Source organism: Artemia franciscana, chromosome 17, assembly GCF_032884065.1.
Source record: "Artemia franciscana chromosome 17, ASM3288406v1, whole genome shotgun sequence".
Taxonomy (NCBI): Eukaryota; Metazoa; Arthropoda; class Branchiopoda; order Anostraca; family Artemiidae; genus Artemia; species Artemia franciscana.
The window spans coordinates 23550034-23567997 of NC_088879.1; the positions used below are offsets into that span (position 1 = coordinate 23550034).

General features: G+C 35.2%; 1 long non-coding RNA gene across 1 annotated transcript in view; it reads left to right on the forward strand.

The window, feature by feature from the left end:
- The window catches only part of LOC136037618 (uncharacterized), a 34928-nt gene that overhangs the window by 5151 nt on the left and 11813 nt on the right, over positions 1 to 17964 (forward strand). Inside the window, exon 2 of the long non-coding RNA XR_010619988.1 lies at positions 16559 to 16668. This is a non-coding gene — a long non-coding RNA (uncharacterized LOC136037618). The remainder of the gene's footprint in view (positions 1 to 16558; positions 16669 to 17964) is intronic.

The following is a 17964-nucleotide window of genomic DNA, read 5'->3' on the forward strand; positions in this document are numbered from 1 at the left end:
TAGTTATTGGGAACTCTGCAGACATTTTCAGGGGGACTTTTCTACATTGGGGCGGGGGTGGGTCGGGGTTTACGTGGGAATTTTTTTTCCCGAAGTCACTGGATAACATTTTAGAGATGGTCATTCTGTTCAGCTTGGTCAAAACCCTAATCGTCTTTGGAGACGATTCAATCTCCCGCAGTCCCCGGGGGAGGGGCTGCAAGTTACAAAATTTGACCATTGCTTACATATAGTAATGGTTATTATGAAGCGCACCGACGTTTTCAGGGGGACTTTTTCGCGTTGGGGTGGGTTGGGGGAGGGGTCGACCTGGTAGGATCTTTCCATGGAGGAATTTATCATTAGAGAAGAGAATTTCCATGAAGGGAGCGCAGGATTTTCTAGCATTATTTAAAAAAAAACAATGAGAGAATAAAAAAAAATGTCAAATGGAAGTAATGAGTAGCATTAAAACTTAAAACAAACATAAAATATTACGTCTCCTCCTCAATACCTTGCTCTTTACGCTAAAGTATTTATAGTAATTTCAACTATTTATTCTGCGGCCTTTGTGATTTAGGGGTCATCCCTAAAGATTTGGGACAAAATTAAAGCTTTGGCGTAAATAGCGAGGTATCGACGAGGGGACGAACCCTCTCATATACGTAATAAAAATACAGAAATATAGAAGTTGGTTAAATAAGTTAATTCGTAAGGAAAGTATGTTTAAAGTCTGTTAAAAATAAAAAAAAATCTAGTTGTATTTTTAAGTAAACCAAATTGGGCGGAGACTAGGTCTCCTCCCCCACGCTTTTCTTATAACAATCAACCGATCGAAACTATGAGAAAACCATTTAGCCAAAACAAAGTAATATGCAAATTTTATTTTATTTACTCATGTGCGGTGAGCCAAAATAAATGCATTAATTCAAAAACATTCAGAAATAAAATAAAAAAACAAGTTTTTTTTGCATTTTTTTTTTGGCTAAATGGCTTTCTCATAGTTTTAATCGGAAGATTTTGAGAAAAAAAAGAAGTGGTGGAGGAGGCCTAGCTACCCTCCATTTTTTGATGCTTCAAAATGCAACTAGAACAAAAGGCAACTAGACAAAAGCTTAAATTTTGTCCCAATTTCTTAAGAATGACCCTTGAATCACAAAAGCCGTAAAATAAATAGTTGAAATTACTAAAAATACGTTAGCGTAAAGAGCGAGGTATTAGGAGGAGGTGAGCCAATCATATGCGTAATAATTTCTGTTCGTTTTAAGTTTTAATTTTTCTCCTTACTTTCAGTTGAAAACACTTTGTCATATTTATTTTTTCATTGTTTTTTTTAAACAAAGCTAGAAAATCCTGCGGTCCCTTCACGAAAATTTTCTTCCCCCATGAAAAATTCCTCCAAAGAAAGTTCCCTAAACTCAAGCCCCCCCCCCAGCCAAAAAATCTCCCTGAAAATGTCTGTACACTTCCAAATAACCATTACTATATGTAAGCACTGGTCTAAGTTTGTAACTTGTGGCCCCTCCCACGGGGACTGTGGGGGAGTAGGTCGTCCCCAAAGACATAGTTATGAGGTTTTTGACTACGGTGAATAAAATGGCTATCTCAGAATTTTGATGTGGTGACTTTGGAAAATAATTAGCGTGGGAGGGTGCCTAAGTGCCCTCCAATTTTTTTAGTCACTTAAAAAGGGCACTAGAACTATTCATTTCGGTTAGAATGAGCCCTATCGCATGATTCTATGACCACTGGGTCGATACGATCTTCCAAGAAAAAAAGCAAAAAACAAAACAAATAAACACCCATCCGTGATCTGCCTTGTGGCAAAAAATACAAAATTCTACATTTTTGTAGATGGGAGCTTGAAACTTCTACAATAGGGTTCTCTGATTTGCTGAATCTAATGGTGTGATTTTCGTTGAGATTCTATGACTTTTGGGGGGTGTTTCCCCCCATTTTCTAAAATAATGCAAATTTTCTCAGGCTCGTAACTCTTGATGGGTAAGACTAAACTTGATTAAACTTATATATTTAAAGTCAGAATCAAAATGAAATTCTTTTGATGTAGTTATTGATGTCAAAAATTCCTTTTTTTAGCGTTTCAGTTAATATTGAGCCGGGTCGCTCCTTACTACAGTTCGTTACCACGAACTGTTTGTTAGATAATTTGTTTCTTTTTTTCTCATTTTGGGTTCAACAAAAAAATAAATTTTAAAATGGGGATATATCCATTTATTTAGACAGTGAAAAAAGAACAAACAGGTACACAATTCCAAATATTCCGATTACATATCAACCGTCATCAGTAGAATTACTAAAATAACAGAATTGAAACTATCGTATTTATGCACAACCAAATAAATAACTTTATTCGGATCATTCACAAAGTAAAATATCTAGTAAAGCTTCGTTCTCAGTAGTTACCAAAACTCTAAAAAATGAAATTTTGATTCCGACGGCTATATCAAAAGAATTCTATTTTTATACTGATTTTAAATATATAAATGTAATATAAAATGAACAGAAATTACATCGTATATGAAAGGGGCTGCTTCCTCATCAACTCCCCGCTCTTTACGCTAAAGTTTGACTCTTTCTCTTAACTGTTCTTTTTCAAACAGTAAAAAACTTTAGCGTAAAGAGCGGGCCGTTTTTGAGGGAGCACCCCCTTTCATATACGGAGTAATTTCTGTTCGTTTTAAGCTTCAATGTCGCTCCTCACTCCATTATAAAAACTAGTTTTTTTAATTTAATTTCTGAACGTTTTGAATCAATGCATGTTTTGATTTTGGCTCTCCGCAGATGAATAATTAAAACGAAATTTGCTGATTCATTTTTTTGGCTAAATGGCTTTCTCATAGTTTTGATCGATTGATTTTTGTTTAAATAATGCTACAAAATCCTGCGCTCCCTTCATTATTCCCCCAAGACAAATTTTTCGATGGAAAGTTCTCCCAACATATACACCTCTTGTCAACCAAAACCCCACCCCCCGACCTTAAAATCCCCCTGAAAACGTCTTTACACTTTCAAATAACCATTACTGTATGTAGGCACTGGTCAAAGTTTGTAACTTGTAGCCCCTCCCATGGGGACTGTAGGGGTGTAAATCGTCCCCAAAGACATAGTTATAAAGTTTTTTGACTACGCTGAATAAAATGGTTATCAGAATTTTGATTCGTTCACTTTGGGAAAGTAATTAGCGTGGGAGGGGGCCTAGGTGCCCTTCAATTTTTGGATCACTTAAAAAGGGCACCAGAACTTTTCATTTCCGTTAGGATGAGCCCTCTTGCAACATTCTAGGACCATTGAGTCGATACGGTCACCCCTGGAAAAAAAACAACAACAAATAAACACGCATCCGTGATCTGCCTTCGGGCAAAAAATACAAAATTCCACATTTTTGTAGATAGACCTTGAAACTTTTACGATAGGGCTCTCTGATACGCTGAATCTGATGGTGTGATTTTCGTTAAGATTTTATGACTTTTAGGGATGTTTTCTCCTATTTTCTAAAATAAGGCAAATTTTCTCAGGCTCGTAACTTTTGATGAGTAAGACTAAACTTCATGAAACTTAAATATTTAAAATCAGCATTAGTATTCGATTCTTTTGATGTAGCTATTGGTATCAAAATTCCATTTTTTAGAGTTTCGGTTGCCACAAACTGGTTTATGCAAAGTAAGTGTACCATTATCTTTTATAAAGTGAAAAAATCTACTCAGCTCCTCCCTCTTTACCTTAAATTATTATCTGAGCAATTCCGCGTTCTTTCCAAGATAGCGAAAAGTAGCTAAACTAGAATTTTACAATTACTTTCCTTAGTCTTAATGGTAAAATGTTATTTAGAAAAACAAATTTGCGGGAATTTGAAAATGAGCAAGAAATCCCTCAAATATGACGTCTGCTTTACTGTCCTTTTTGATGGATTTCAGGCTCGTTTTAAAAACTCCAACAAATTTCTTTTCAGAATAACACAGTGGCGCCATTTGGGGGGGGGGCAGGGGGGCCACGCCCCCCCCCCCTGATTTCTGGAGGGGTCCAATTTCAACCACGTAATTCTTTGTGTATTCGTCCTTGTTCTACTTTTTTTTTCTCTTTTTTTACCGTATTTCTACTGTGAATTATTACTAAATAGCAAATTCAAGATACTCGACGATTATTGCATTTCAAGAAAGTATCCTGTTTTTGCCGTTCTCCCTAATTAATTTATGGTCACCCTTTTGGCAGGGGTTTGTAAAGTTCTTTCTGGGCTCGGAGTACTTCTGTGACATTGAAGTCTCTTCAGTGATTAATGAATCCCGTCAGTCGGCACATTTATGTGTAGGCTAACATCTGGAAAAGAGGGTATCCAGACCAGGGTGTCATTCCAGTTTTGTATTTAGTTTCTCGTTACCCTTCATCAAATAAAGAATCGTGAAACAGTGTTGAGTTGTGTTCAAGTTCAAATCGGATTATTGAAACATGAGTTCATCCGGTGCGAGTGGTGCAAAAAAAAAAGGAAAATAAAAGCCCAAAGGAAAGAAGAAGAAATAAAGATGCAACGACGATTGGCTTCGTTTTTCAAACCGACTGTAAGTAAATCTACCACATTTTAAATTTTGTTTCGTCGACCAATCTTACTGAACGAACCAGAACAAGAGCTACGAGCTCATATGGCACTTGTTACGAGTGTTTTTCTATTTAATTTCTGATCATTTTTTAAATAAAGCCAGGAAATCTGGATTCACCTCCACGGAGAAATCCCCCTTAGAAACATCCTCTGAACAATACAATCCTGGTTAAAATTTACTGGGACAATTACCCTTAACACTTCCAAGCGTGAAATTGAGCCAGTAAATAGAAAGCAAGATATATAAAGAAATTTTGTATAGGAATTCTGGAAAATTTTTCCAGTACAAAATTTCCCCTGAAAAGTTCATCCCCTAGAAAATTCATTTTCCATGGAAAATTCTCCCCGAGCTAAGTCCCCCAGCCAAAAAAATCGTCCTCCCCTTCCCACCCTAGAAATGTATGCATGCTTCCGAATAAGAAATACTATATGTAAACAATGGTCACATTTTTTAACTTGAAGACCTTTTCCCAAGAGCCCTGGGGTTTCATGTTATCTCCAAAGACATTATTATTAGGCCTTTCAACGATGTTGAACAAAATAGCTATCTCAGATTTTTGGTCAGGGGAATTTGGGGAAAATGGCGTGGGAGGGGGCCTAGTTGCCCTCCAATTTTTTGGTAACTTAAAAAGGGCACTAGAACTTTGAATTTCCGTTAGAATAAGCCCTCTCCCGATGTCTTGGCCCACTGGTTCGATATGATCACCCCTGGGCAAAAAAAATAAATAAATAAACACGCATCCGTGATCTTTCTTCTAATATGAAGTACAAAATTCCACATTTTTGCAGATAGGAGCTTGGAGCCTCTACAATAGGGTTCTCTTAATACGCTGAATCTGATGGTATGATTTTATTATGATTATATGAGTTCTAAGGGTGTTTCAGCCATTTTTTGAAAATCAGGCACATTTCTCAGGCTTGTAACCTTTGAAGGGTAAGACTAAACTTAACAAAATGTATTTAAAATCAGCATAAAAGTTTAGTTCTTTTGACATATCTATTGGTATCAAATTCCGTTTTTTAGAGTTTCGGTTACTATTGAGCCGGGTCGCTCCTTACTTACAGCTCGTTACCAAGAACTGTTTATAAGATAATGCTCAGACAAATCTTGTTGAGTTTCTTCTTTTGAAGAGGAGAGATAGAACAAAAAGCGACAAAGATAAGAAATTTCAAACCTAATAAGTTTTCGTCCGCATGAATTACTATGGCTAGCTTCAGTTTACCATGCTTCAAAAAGTGTTTAATCACCCGACAACAGTACTCGTGCATCATATTTTGTGTTTATTGATTCTAGGTTAAAATATAGAATCAAGGGAATGATAGCTTCGCAAGGTAATCCTACATAAACAAAAAAATAAATAAAGAAGTGTATCACAGAAACCTATAAAGCCTATAAAAACCTACAAAAGATAAAATTTAATAGCACATTGGACTTAATTGAATGAAATAAAAAAGACATGTTTTTTCAACTGAATGTAAGAAGAAACATTAAAGCTCAAAACGGATAGCAATTTCCAAGTATATGAAGGGGTTCACCCCTTGTCAATACTCGCTCTTTACGCTGTTCAAATTTGGTTCCAATTCTTTAAGAATGACTCCTGAATCTCAAAGGCCGTTTGATTAGAATAAATATATAATTTTTGAAAGTACTAAAAAAAAACTTTAGCGTAAAGAGCGAGGTATTGACGAAAGGGTGAACCTTCTCATATGTAATAATTTCTTTTCGTTTTAAGTTTCAATCCTGCTCCTTACTTTGAGTTGAAGAAACTTTTTTTTCATTTAATTTCTTATTCTTTTTTTAATAATGCTTGGAAATCCAGTGCCCCCTTGATCGAAAATTCAGCTCCCCTATGAAAAGTTTCTCCATGGAAAGATCCTCCTACATAACCTCCTCTGCTCGAGCTGCCCCCCCCCCCACCAGAAAAAAACTGAAAACGTCTGTATACTTCGCAATTACCTATGCTATTTATAAAAAGGGCAAAGTCCACAAATTGAAAACCTTCCCCCAGAGACTTTGGACAATTAAGACATCTTTAAAGACATATTTATTAGATTTTTCAAATATATTAAACAAAATGGCTGTTAAACAAAATGTAAATATATCTAAACAAAATGGCAAAATGCGGAGAGAGTTCTACGAGGTTTTGGACAGAGTGTTAAATGAGTTTGAAGAGCGTTTTTCTGTCCAGCTGCCAGTGCTAGAAGCCACACGTTGCCTTAACCCCAAATCAAAGATTTTATGGACTCAGATTTACTTCTTGTGATCGCGACATACTTCGATCAGGCGGGAATCGATACTATGCAGCTGAAGTGTCAAGCTTTAATAGCTCGTGCATTTGTGTCGCAGCTTCCACAGAAACCGGCAAACGCTTTAGATGTCTTCGAACGCCTCGGAGGATTGAAAGAAGCTTATTCTGAGCTTCTTAAGGTCGTCAGGGTAGTCCTCACACTCCCGCTCAGAACGTGCTCAAATGAACGTTTTTTCTCTGTGTTGACGTTTGTGAAGGACTACCTCCGGACAACGATGGAAAACGAGCGACTTTCGCATTTGCTGCTTATATTCTCTGAGAAAGCTGCAGTGAAGGAGCTAAATTTTGAGAAGCTTGTCGACGACTTCGCAAGAATGAAGCAAAGGAGATATCCATTGCTGAAGTAACTGTACGTAAGTTTCTGATTTATACAGTAAATGTTCTATTTTGGTACTGTTTTTAGTCCCTAAATAAGCTGCAAAATGCGAACCCCAAAGGTAGTATGGTACCTAAAGGCATGTTCGAAAATTTTAAAATTTTTAAGGCTGGATGGGGGCCCAAAATCGATTTTTGGCCCCCCTCCTAAGGTTTTCTGAAATGGCGCCACTGGAATAACAGTTTCTGTTAAGACTATGAAAATATCCTTAAAGCCTAATTACCTTTCCTACATCATCCGCAACTAAGCAATTTTTGACAGTTTTTTTTTTTTAGAAGCATGTTTGTAAACTTCTGGTTAGGCTAATATCGACTGCTTTATATTTTAGGGCCCCATTAAGGGCTTCTGTTGAAAACTACAAATTGACCCAAGTTTCCTTCTCAATAGCCTTAATCTAGAGCTTTACCAATCAAAGTGTTAGGCTATTTTAAAAAGAGTCTAAGACCCCTCAAAAATCCCTTCACAGCAAAAAAAGAACACAACTGGAATTAGCATTGCTGAAAACCATACACATGAAACTTATGGACCCCCCCCCCTGGAAAATCCCACTTTGGCATAGGTAGCACTATTCCTTTTTTTCTTCTGTTTTTTCTTTTTTGCTATCAGGGCGCTAAAACATTATAGATTTGCTTAAGGGCTCATTTGAAAACTAGGCTAATTTATATATCTAAGCCTAGCCTAATTAACTTTTAACTGTACATCATAGGCCTAGTCTAAAAAATAGGCTATAAGCTACCTTTTAGTAACTTATGGAAGGTTACCCTTTGAAAAAGGAACGGATGAGGGTCTGGCTCCTAGGCTGTACCCATTCCTTAGATTTTCTTTCACCAAGCCTAACTCAACTACTTCCCAAAATGGCAAAACATCCTCCATCTTGAGTTTTACCAAAGAGCCAAATACAAAAAATTATACCTCTTCACCACAATTTTATTCAAAATATTACCTTAGAAAACTCAAAGCAATAGACAAATCATCGCAATTCTTACCTGACACTACAATGCTCAACTGAACTGAAGACTGACCTGTTTGAACAATTGAAATCATAATGTCGTTTAGCGTTTAGCACATAATTTTCTCTCCGAGAGTAGCAACAGTTAAATACCGTGGTATAATCCAACGCGTCAAGATGAAAATGTTTTATGACTAGATGGAAATATTTCAACCCAATAAGATGTGGAAACAGTAAATGAAAGAAGTTGAAACCATGAGAAATTGCTTTAATTTTACAAGCCATCTAATGTTCCTACAAAATTATTAGAAAGTACTTTTTGCCTCAGTATATATGATACGGGCTAAATAGCAGTATATCAAAATGATACAAACACTTTCTTTTGAAATAAAACAAAAAAAAATAAATCAGTAGCTCTGGAAAAAATTAGTGTTCATTTTTTTTTTGGGGGGGGGGGTCATTTCCCAATAGAAAAGGGTTAATGTACATTTTGCTGAAAAACAAAGAAGATGTAGTCTTCCGTGTCAAGGGTTTTGTTCAATTTAACATACTTCCCATTTTGAGAGAAAATGGAAGGTTTAACCGTCTACTGATGCTGATACTGACTTGCAATTTACACCTACTGCAATTACAATTACAATATCAAAGTAAAAGTAAAAAAAAAATAATAGTGCCTGTGAAATTTGTTGATCGATTTTTTCTTCTATTTTTTTTGGTGGGGATCAATTTCAAAATGAAAAAGGGTTGGAACACGATTTGATGTAGAATAAAGTAGACTGAGTCTTCAATTTCAATTATTGTGTGCATTTCAACATATTTCCTCTTTTAAGGAGGATAGAGGTCTGTAGATTATCTACGACCAGCTTTCTTAAAAAGATTTGATCTTACTCTTCCCTAGCAATATCCACAACTAAGAAATAAGTCTTGCAAATACGTCAAGTTCTGCCCGTGTCGCGAATATGCAGACGGTCTCTCTTAGGTTGTCCTTGTAGCAGGGAGTCGATTGGTGGGTGAGGGACAGTTTCAGCCTAAACTTTTTACAACCATCCCCCCGATTCTGAAAACAAGCAATTTTTAGAACTTTTATTTTGAAACAACCTTTTTTAGTATGTTCAGTAAAAATTAGTATGCCCATTAACACAAAAGTTCTGATATATATATGTATATAAATATATATATATATATATATATATATATATATATATATATATATATATATATACATATATATATATATAACTTTTAATTACACATTTTATCTTTGGTTTGCCTCTGAGTAATCCCAATGCCGCACTAATATTACTGATTTACAGAAATACATAATTGACATGTCCGTATCCATTTGAATTACCCTTTGACCCCCCCCCCCTCCCAGTCCCAATTTTCCCTCCCAATCAACGCCTCGCTCTTTACGCTCAAGTTTGACTCTTTCTCTCAATTCTTCTTTTTAAAACAGTAAAAAACTTTAGCGTAAAGAGCGGGGCGTTGATGAGGAAGCAGCCTCTTTCATATACGAAGTAATTTCTGGTCGTTTTAAGTTTTAATGTCGCTCCTTACTTTTAGTTAAAAAAAACTTGTTTTTTTTTTATTTAATCTCTGGACGTTTTTGAATCAATGCATGTTTTGATTTTGGCTCTCCGCAGAGGAATAATTAAAACAAAATTTGTATTTTTTTGGCTAAATGGCTTTCTCATAATTTTGATCGAATGATTTTGTGAAAAAAAAGAGCGGGGGAGGAAGCCTAGTTGCCCTCCAATTTTTGGTTAATTAAAAAGGCAACTAGAATTTTTAATTTTTTACGAATATTTTTATTAGTAAAAGATCTACGTAACTTATAAATTAGCTTACGTAAAGAACTTTAGTATTCTCATACTTTTATTACATATATGAGGGGGTTCGCCCCCTTGTCAGATCCTCGCTCTTTACACTAAAGCTTAAATTTTGTACCAATTCATTAAGAATGACCCCAGAATTACAAAAGCCGTAGAATAAATAGTTGAAATTACTAAAAATACTTTAGCGTAAAGAGCGAGGTATTAGGAGGAGGTGAGCCCCTGAAATTGGTAATAATTTCTGTTTGTTTTAAGTTTCAATGCTGCTCCTTACTTCCAGCTGAAAGAACTTTTTCATATTTATTTTTTCATTGTTTTTTTTTAAATAATGCTAGTAAATCCTGCGCTCCCTTCATGGAGATTTTCTTCCCCCATGACAAACTATCGATGGAAAGTTCCCCCAGAATATCCCTCTCTTCTCAACCCCTCCCCCAACCAAAAAAAATCCTCCTGAAAACGCCTGTATACTTCCCAATAACCATTACTATATGTAAGCACTGGTCAAAGTTTGTAACTTGTTGCCCCTCCCACGGGGACTGTGGGGGAGTAAGTCGTCCCCAAAGACATAGTTATAAGGTTTTTCGACTACGCTGAATAAAATGGCTATCTCAGAATTTTGATCCGTTGACTTTGGTAAAATAATTAGCGTGGGAGGGGGCCTAGGTGCCCTCCAATTTTTTGGCCACTTAAAAAGGGCAGTAGAACTATTCATTTCCGTTAGAATGAGCCCTCTTGCAACATTCTAGGACAACTGGGTCGATACGATCACCCCTGGGGAAAAAAAAAACAAATAAACACGCATCCGTGATCTGCCTTCTGGCAAAAAATACAAAATTCCACATTTTTGTAGATAGGAGCTCGAAAATTCTACAGAAGGGTTCTCTGATATGCTGAATTTGATGGTGTGATTTTCGTCAAGATTCTATGACTTCTAGGGGTCGTTTCCCCCTATTTTCTAAAATAACGCAAATTTTCTCAGGGTCTTAACTTTTGATGGGTAAGACTAGACTTGATGAAACTTACATATTTAAAATCAGCATTAAAATGCGATTCTTTTGATGTAGGTATTGGTATCAAAATTCGATTTTTTAGAGTTTTGGTTACTATTGAGCCAGGTCGCTCCTTACTACAGTTCGTTACCACGAACTGTTTGACTAAAGCAGGGATGTGTGCTGTCACCAAAATTGTTTAGCCTTTATTTAAATGATGCCAATTGGTCGTAAAGCCATGGAAAGTGAAGATGAGAATTTTTTCTTTAAAGGTGAAACTATACCAGTGAATAATGAATTTGTTTGTCTTGGGGTAAAGTTTACTAGTAATGGGAAATTCAGTGGGCATCTGGATCTAGCGAATGCAAGGGGGAGGTATATTAGCGGTGAAATAGCGAGGAGTAGTCTTGGACGGGTGAGAGATATTAGAGTACATAAGAGGATTTGGACAAGTAAGATAGTACCGGCAATGCATTATGGAGCAGAGATCTGGGGCTATCGGAAAGGTCCAAAACTTGAGGTGGTTATGATGAGATATTATAAGAGGATGTTAGGAATATGGGATTCGTTTAGTAATTTGGTAATTCAGGGGAATTTAGGGCTAGTATCGCTGCGATCTATGAGGCTAGTGACCAAGGTGAGATATTGGGTTAGGATACTGGGTATGCAGAGATTTACGGTAGCAAAGGCAGCATACTTGGAGGCGTTGACACAGAATAGTAAAACAAGGTGGCCGGCGGAGATTAAGAATATCTTATATAAGTGTGGATTAGGGGAATGGTGGAATGAAGGAAAGGGGGTTATGGGTATGGAGGAAATAGTAATAAGGGAGGTAAAAGAGAGATTGAAGAATCAAGAAATACAGATATGGTGGGCAAGTCTGGATCGGTCAGGGTCGTTAAAATTGTATAGACAGATAAAGGGGAGTTGGGGGGAGGAGGTATTTTGAAGGTTGGGTTAAGTAGAGAGGATTTGAAGGCTTATTTGGATTGGAGGGGAAATGGATTTTTGATTGGGGAGAAAAGAAAGTATCAAGGGAGAAAAGGGGAGAAGGTAGAATCTATTGCTTGTCCTATGTGCGGATCTCAGGATGAAAGTTTAATACATTTTGTGTGTGAATGTGTCGAATTGAATGATTGGAGGCGTGAGATGTATGGTAAAGAAAAATTGAATGAGATATGGATGGTAGATAGAATGAAAGATACAAATTTCCTGAGTATTAAAAGGATCGCAGGGTTTGTCAGGATTGCAGCGGTGCATCGGGAGCGTTTTCTTTAAATAGTTTTAATTTAATGTAGTTAATTTGTTGTTTGTGTATTATGTAATTTTCCTATGGCCCACGGGCTTTTTTCTGGAATAAATTATTATTATTATTATTATACGTAATAACAACATACCAATATTGAAGTTCGTTACGGAAGTTAACTCGTAAGTCACGTATATTTTTACTTATGAAAACATTTGTAAAAAATTAAAAGTTCTAGTTGCCTTTTTAAGCACAAAAAAATGGAAGGTAGCTAGGCCTCCTCCACCACTTCATTTTTTTTCTCATAATCTTCCGATTAAAATGATCCCAAATCATTTGCTCCCTATTTTGTTCGGTATTTTAATAATATTATCTTGACAAATATTTAATGTTCCATACTGTTTATTTCAGGTATTTGCCAGTGACTGTTTTTCAATATACCAACCATTTATATACTTAATTATTCTGAAATATTCTGTGTAAACGGTCGCTATTTTAATCTTGAAAATAGGTTCTTAACTTATTTTAATTTTTTTACTACTCATTTTAATTTATTGACCTTGAATCAGCACTTGCTGCTATATTTTTTGTGTTGCTATTTTTATTTTCTAGGTCTCTTTTTGTGCCACGACTTGCTTATGTTAGCCCCAGCTATTGCAGCGAATAATATATATTCTATTCTGTAATATGAACATTTTTCGCTTTCGATTTTTTTTTTAAATGTACTTGGCTGATTGAGTTTGGAGATATAGCAATCTTAAAATAAAAATAGACTGGAAATATAGAAATAGGAGTATATAGAAATAGGAAATATGGAAATAGGAAAAATAGACTGGAAATATATTCATCCAGGATGCAAATTGATAAGTCCAAAAATCTCTCAAACGAGGTTAAGTACGAGGTTTTTCGTATCTTTTATCTGCGACGTTGCGTTATAGGTAAAACAACTGGAAATAAAAATTCAAAGCTGAAAAAAAATTCTGGAGATTCAGTCGATTTTCTTTGCGTGGCACTCCCGCTGGGGTAAACCATCCGAAAGACGAACTCCTTCATCTAATTTGATTAAAAGACCCACTTGTATTTCGTCGGTGGTGGGAGGGTGTAAAATATTTTCTTGCCAGTTCTTACAGTTATAATAAAAACATCATAAAAAGGCCTTTTTAAAGCCCGACTAGCCTGAAGTTACCTGTGAAATACTAAGCCATTCAAAAGAAGGAACGGTTGAATACCGCTTATTGATTTTTCTTTGTGACAACTTTTAACCCCGGAAAAAGAATCATTCTTTTGAGTACAAGCTTTTTATTCTGTTGTTTTGCCCTTTTTATTCTGTTGCCTGAAACGTAGGTTCACTATTGTTTAAATTAAATTCTTGGAAACTATTTACATCGAAGCTAGAACATGAAAACGTGAGGTTACTCCTAGACATCCCTTTGCGCAGTAGCAGTCACAAGCAATCGCAGTCACAGTGGTTACAATCACTGTGTCAAGTATATTCAATGTGTATTGAATATTTTACTTTTTGGAATCGAGTTCCGGACCAAAATATCGGTTATCTCTTTAAGATATTTAAATTGTTGAAGTCGAATCTCACAATTTCTAAATTTTTTTTTGTGGCAGCTATTTTTATGTTGCTAAAACGGACCATTTTGTTGAAATCGGATGCGGAACAAGTCAAAGTTAGAAGACATTTTCATTATTTTATATTATATTTAAAGGAGAGTTGTGAGGTATCGAAACCTTTTGTTCCTCACTACGATAATGTGAAGATAAATCCTAACTTATAAATCTATTGGTAATTTAAGAAAAAAATACTGGTTTTATTTAGTTTCTTAAAGTCTGTTCATCCGTGTGGCAAGTTAAGAATCTTTCAAAGTATAAAAGATAAGAATTTTGTACCATTTCTTGATGATGGAACGTTAAAGGTAAACACAACGAGAATTGAAAACTACAGCTAAACTGCTAAGAAAAAGTTATGGTTCTTTTCTAGAGATGGCTTGGCTTCAGAGTACCAAAGTGTATTTGATCAAGTTTACCCAGCCTTGTATATCCTAAAAAATAAAAATAAATCAATAGTAGCTGTAATTTACAAACCAACCTCGTTTGCTTTGTTGTTCCTCAAAAAAGTTTCTCATTCTCTAAAGAATTTAACTACGAAATTTATTATCTTTCCAGTTATTTCTCTGTTTCAAGTCAATTATGTTCCTAAGTAATCAAATTTGATTCTTTGGGCACAATTAATCTATGAAAAATGAACTAAATATATTTTCATTTCAAATGTTGGTTGACTGACACTGAATAGATTGATCAGTGACGCTCTCTGAATTATAATAGCCTTTTCGTTTTTCTAAACAATTATTTTTGGGTTTTCTATTTTCTGAACATTGTATGCTTTATTAAATTGCTTGAAATCTATAAATTTTGGTTTATGCCAAAACCACATTTATATATTCTTCAATGGTGCGAAATTTCGCTCCTATATGAATCACACTGTGTATATATTTGGAATAGTATTTGGAATCTGACGCCTTTTTATCCTGAATACCTGTTTGAACATAACTTTTTTTTTATTTCACGTTTTGCTTGCAGTTACCACGAAATATCGGTAAAATGGACTTTAATGCTAGTTGTTTGTTTCAGAATAGAAGGCTAGTTGAATTTCATATTTGTATGTCTTGTCGATGCAAAATTTCAAGAATTCAGATATTTTTTTTTATGACATCGCTACCTCTTTGCCTGCCACTCTAGGTGGGCGTACTTTTCTAAAATCGAACAAACAAGTATTGGTTCAATATGAGTCATACCTACCCATGCCGTTTACCAAACGGCGTGAACCAAACACTTAGAAAACTAGGCTCTATGACTATTTTAGTTCTATGACTATCTACCTTAGTTCTGCCCTAGGAATGACACACGGACGGAAGATGGATAGATTTGTCTATTAACAAATGAATTGACATCATTTTTACATAATCCTAATTAGGGCTTATGCCAGATTTTCCTCTCACTCACTCGGACTATATGTCTTTGCACAGCTATTTGATTTTAATTCAAAATCAGTGGACTCGGTCGAGGCCTTCGACTTTGACCTCGTTGATTCTCCTGTGCCTCAATGCAGAGGCACATCTCCAGCATTTTCTTGCGGAATTACAGAATAAAAAGGGGGCTAGTAACCATGGCTGTGTTCAGGGGGTTGGGGTGACCTAGTTTGAACCCCCTCCCGAAATATTGTATCGACTTGTAAAAAGCAACAACATTTAAACAATTTTTGTTGAGTTTTTTAAAGTTTTTTAGTACCTTTACTAAAGTTTTAGGCTTTTATTACTAAGCTTATAAAGGCAATCGGAGGAGTGGATGACGATGATTAGAAGACGTTATAAAAACAAGATTTACCTTTTTACTGTAAGGAGTTACTAGTAGTACTGTTCCATAAACTAGATAAAATATTTCTACCTTTTTACCCAACGAGACCTCAGAATGAGAATTAAAATATAGGCGAGGAATTGTCTTTGTACCTTACTCAGTTATATATCGTTTGTTGGACTGACAGTTTTCTAGGTGATCTAGAGATCGAGGTATGAGGGTTGCAAGCACCATTATCGATTCTTCATCTTTTGATAGTAAACTTAATCAAAAAGGTAGTTTTGGCCATGAAAAATTGAGAAACTAAAACAGAGAAAGGTTGAATTCCGCTTATTGATGAGTTTGTGTGACAACTTTTATTTCCCCAAAAAGAATCGAGTTTTTGAATGCAAGATTTTTTATAAACTTTTTATTCTACTGTTTCGCCCTTTCGGTGATGGTGGAAATTTCTGAATTTGGAATTCTTCATTTAGATTTTTAGCTATTAAATGTTATACTTTAGGATAAATGGTCTATCTCCTTTGATTTGTCTGATAAAAGGACTATAACACTCAGAGTGTCTGGTCGTTTTTTCTAGACCGTGATTTCTATTCTCAACAAATGCTCAATCCAACATACCTACTACCAAAAAAAAAATCCGAGGGTTTTCTAATATGGTTTCTAGATTTATCCAAATTATTTTATCATTCCAAAAATTCTAGTCTTTCAATAGAGACATCTTCTTACGTATCCTAACATATCCTAATTATGTGATATTTGTTTACACTTCACCAAATGATGATAAACTAGAGGCTGTTGCTGATTCCTGATTATTTCTAGGATCCAATTCCTGAGTTAATTTCTTGGTTCATCAAAAATCGTAAGGTTTTATATGATTCCACTAACTATGAACTTTTCTCTCCTCAGTTCTGAAAATATTCAAGTGAAATTGTAGTTAGAAGGGATCAATTGCCGTTTTTACACTCACCAATTATGGTTCGAAGCAGAGGATTTAAATTTGGAAGTGATCGTTCCTTGTAAGTAAACATTTGTTGTTTTTTTTTTGTTTCTTTTTTTGGGCCGTCAGCATCCGTATTTTTGAATATTTTGATGTCAAATTTTTTGCTCAATAGTTTCTAATATTGGCCCAAATCTCCCTAAAATGGGAAGAGTGGACCATGAATTAAAATATTCTGCTTTAATTGCTTATTGAAGTAGTATAAGGCATTCGGAACATGATTAATTATTTCGTTTAAAGCTGAAGTTCCATGGATGATCAAAAATCAATGAGGTACTTCGACTTGTCCTTTTCATATTTGAAGATATGGTAGGCCTGTCGTTTAGTGCTTCGCAATTTTGATGAAAAGAAACACTGCGCAAATTCGCAAATTTGACGACGGTGAATTCTTTGGCCAGTTTTACGTGTTATGATTGCTTTGAAATCTTGTTTTGTATATTTGTCTTTTGTTTTGACTCAAAACACGAATTTTGTCAAGCCAGGCTTGTGATAGTTATTATTTCTGGGAAAAAAATTATCTCCTTCACATTCCGGCTTAAAAGAAATATAAAAAGCAAGTTTCTGACGAAATTAAAGAATGAGTTTTTGACAAAAACCAATTTTTTGACGAAATTAAAGAATGACATTAAAACCAAAATCTTTTTTTGGCTATGTTTTTTTGATTTGTTTTTTTTTTGGGGGGGGGGAGATTTATTTCCTGTATCAGTCTCTGGATTGCAAGATGGTCCCGCTAAACTGTCATTTGTTGGGCTTAGAGTCTTATTAGGATAGAATTTTGGCGCAAGAGGCTTAAACTTACAACTAAATATGGACTTCTCTTTCCCAGTTCTAAAAATATCCAGGTGAAGCTGGAGTTGGGAACTGTAGTTGGAAGAGACCAATCGCTGCTTTGCTTTTTCCAATAATGGTCACATCCAGAGGATTTAAAGTTGAAATTATCGTTCCTTGTAATTAAACCTCTGTTCAGAACGATATTTGGACCTTCAGTTTTCATATGATTGTATGTTTCTTATTATTTTTTTTTTTTTCCATTGATTTCCAATATTGGCCCAAATCAAATTAAAGTGGAAAAATATATCAGAAAGTAGAATATTTTGCTTTAATTGTTCATGAGAAAAATCAGCTTTATTAGTTTCAGCAATTTAAGTTGTTTAATTGTTAGTGAGAATAATCTAAAGGTCTAAAGGTCTAAGTGAATTATCTGGATTTAGATCACACACTATTTTTGTTATTTCAGACTGAGAAATAGGCCCAAGAAAAATTGAATTACTTTGAGAAGATGGAAGGTATGAAGAAAAATATTTATTACTACGTA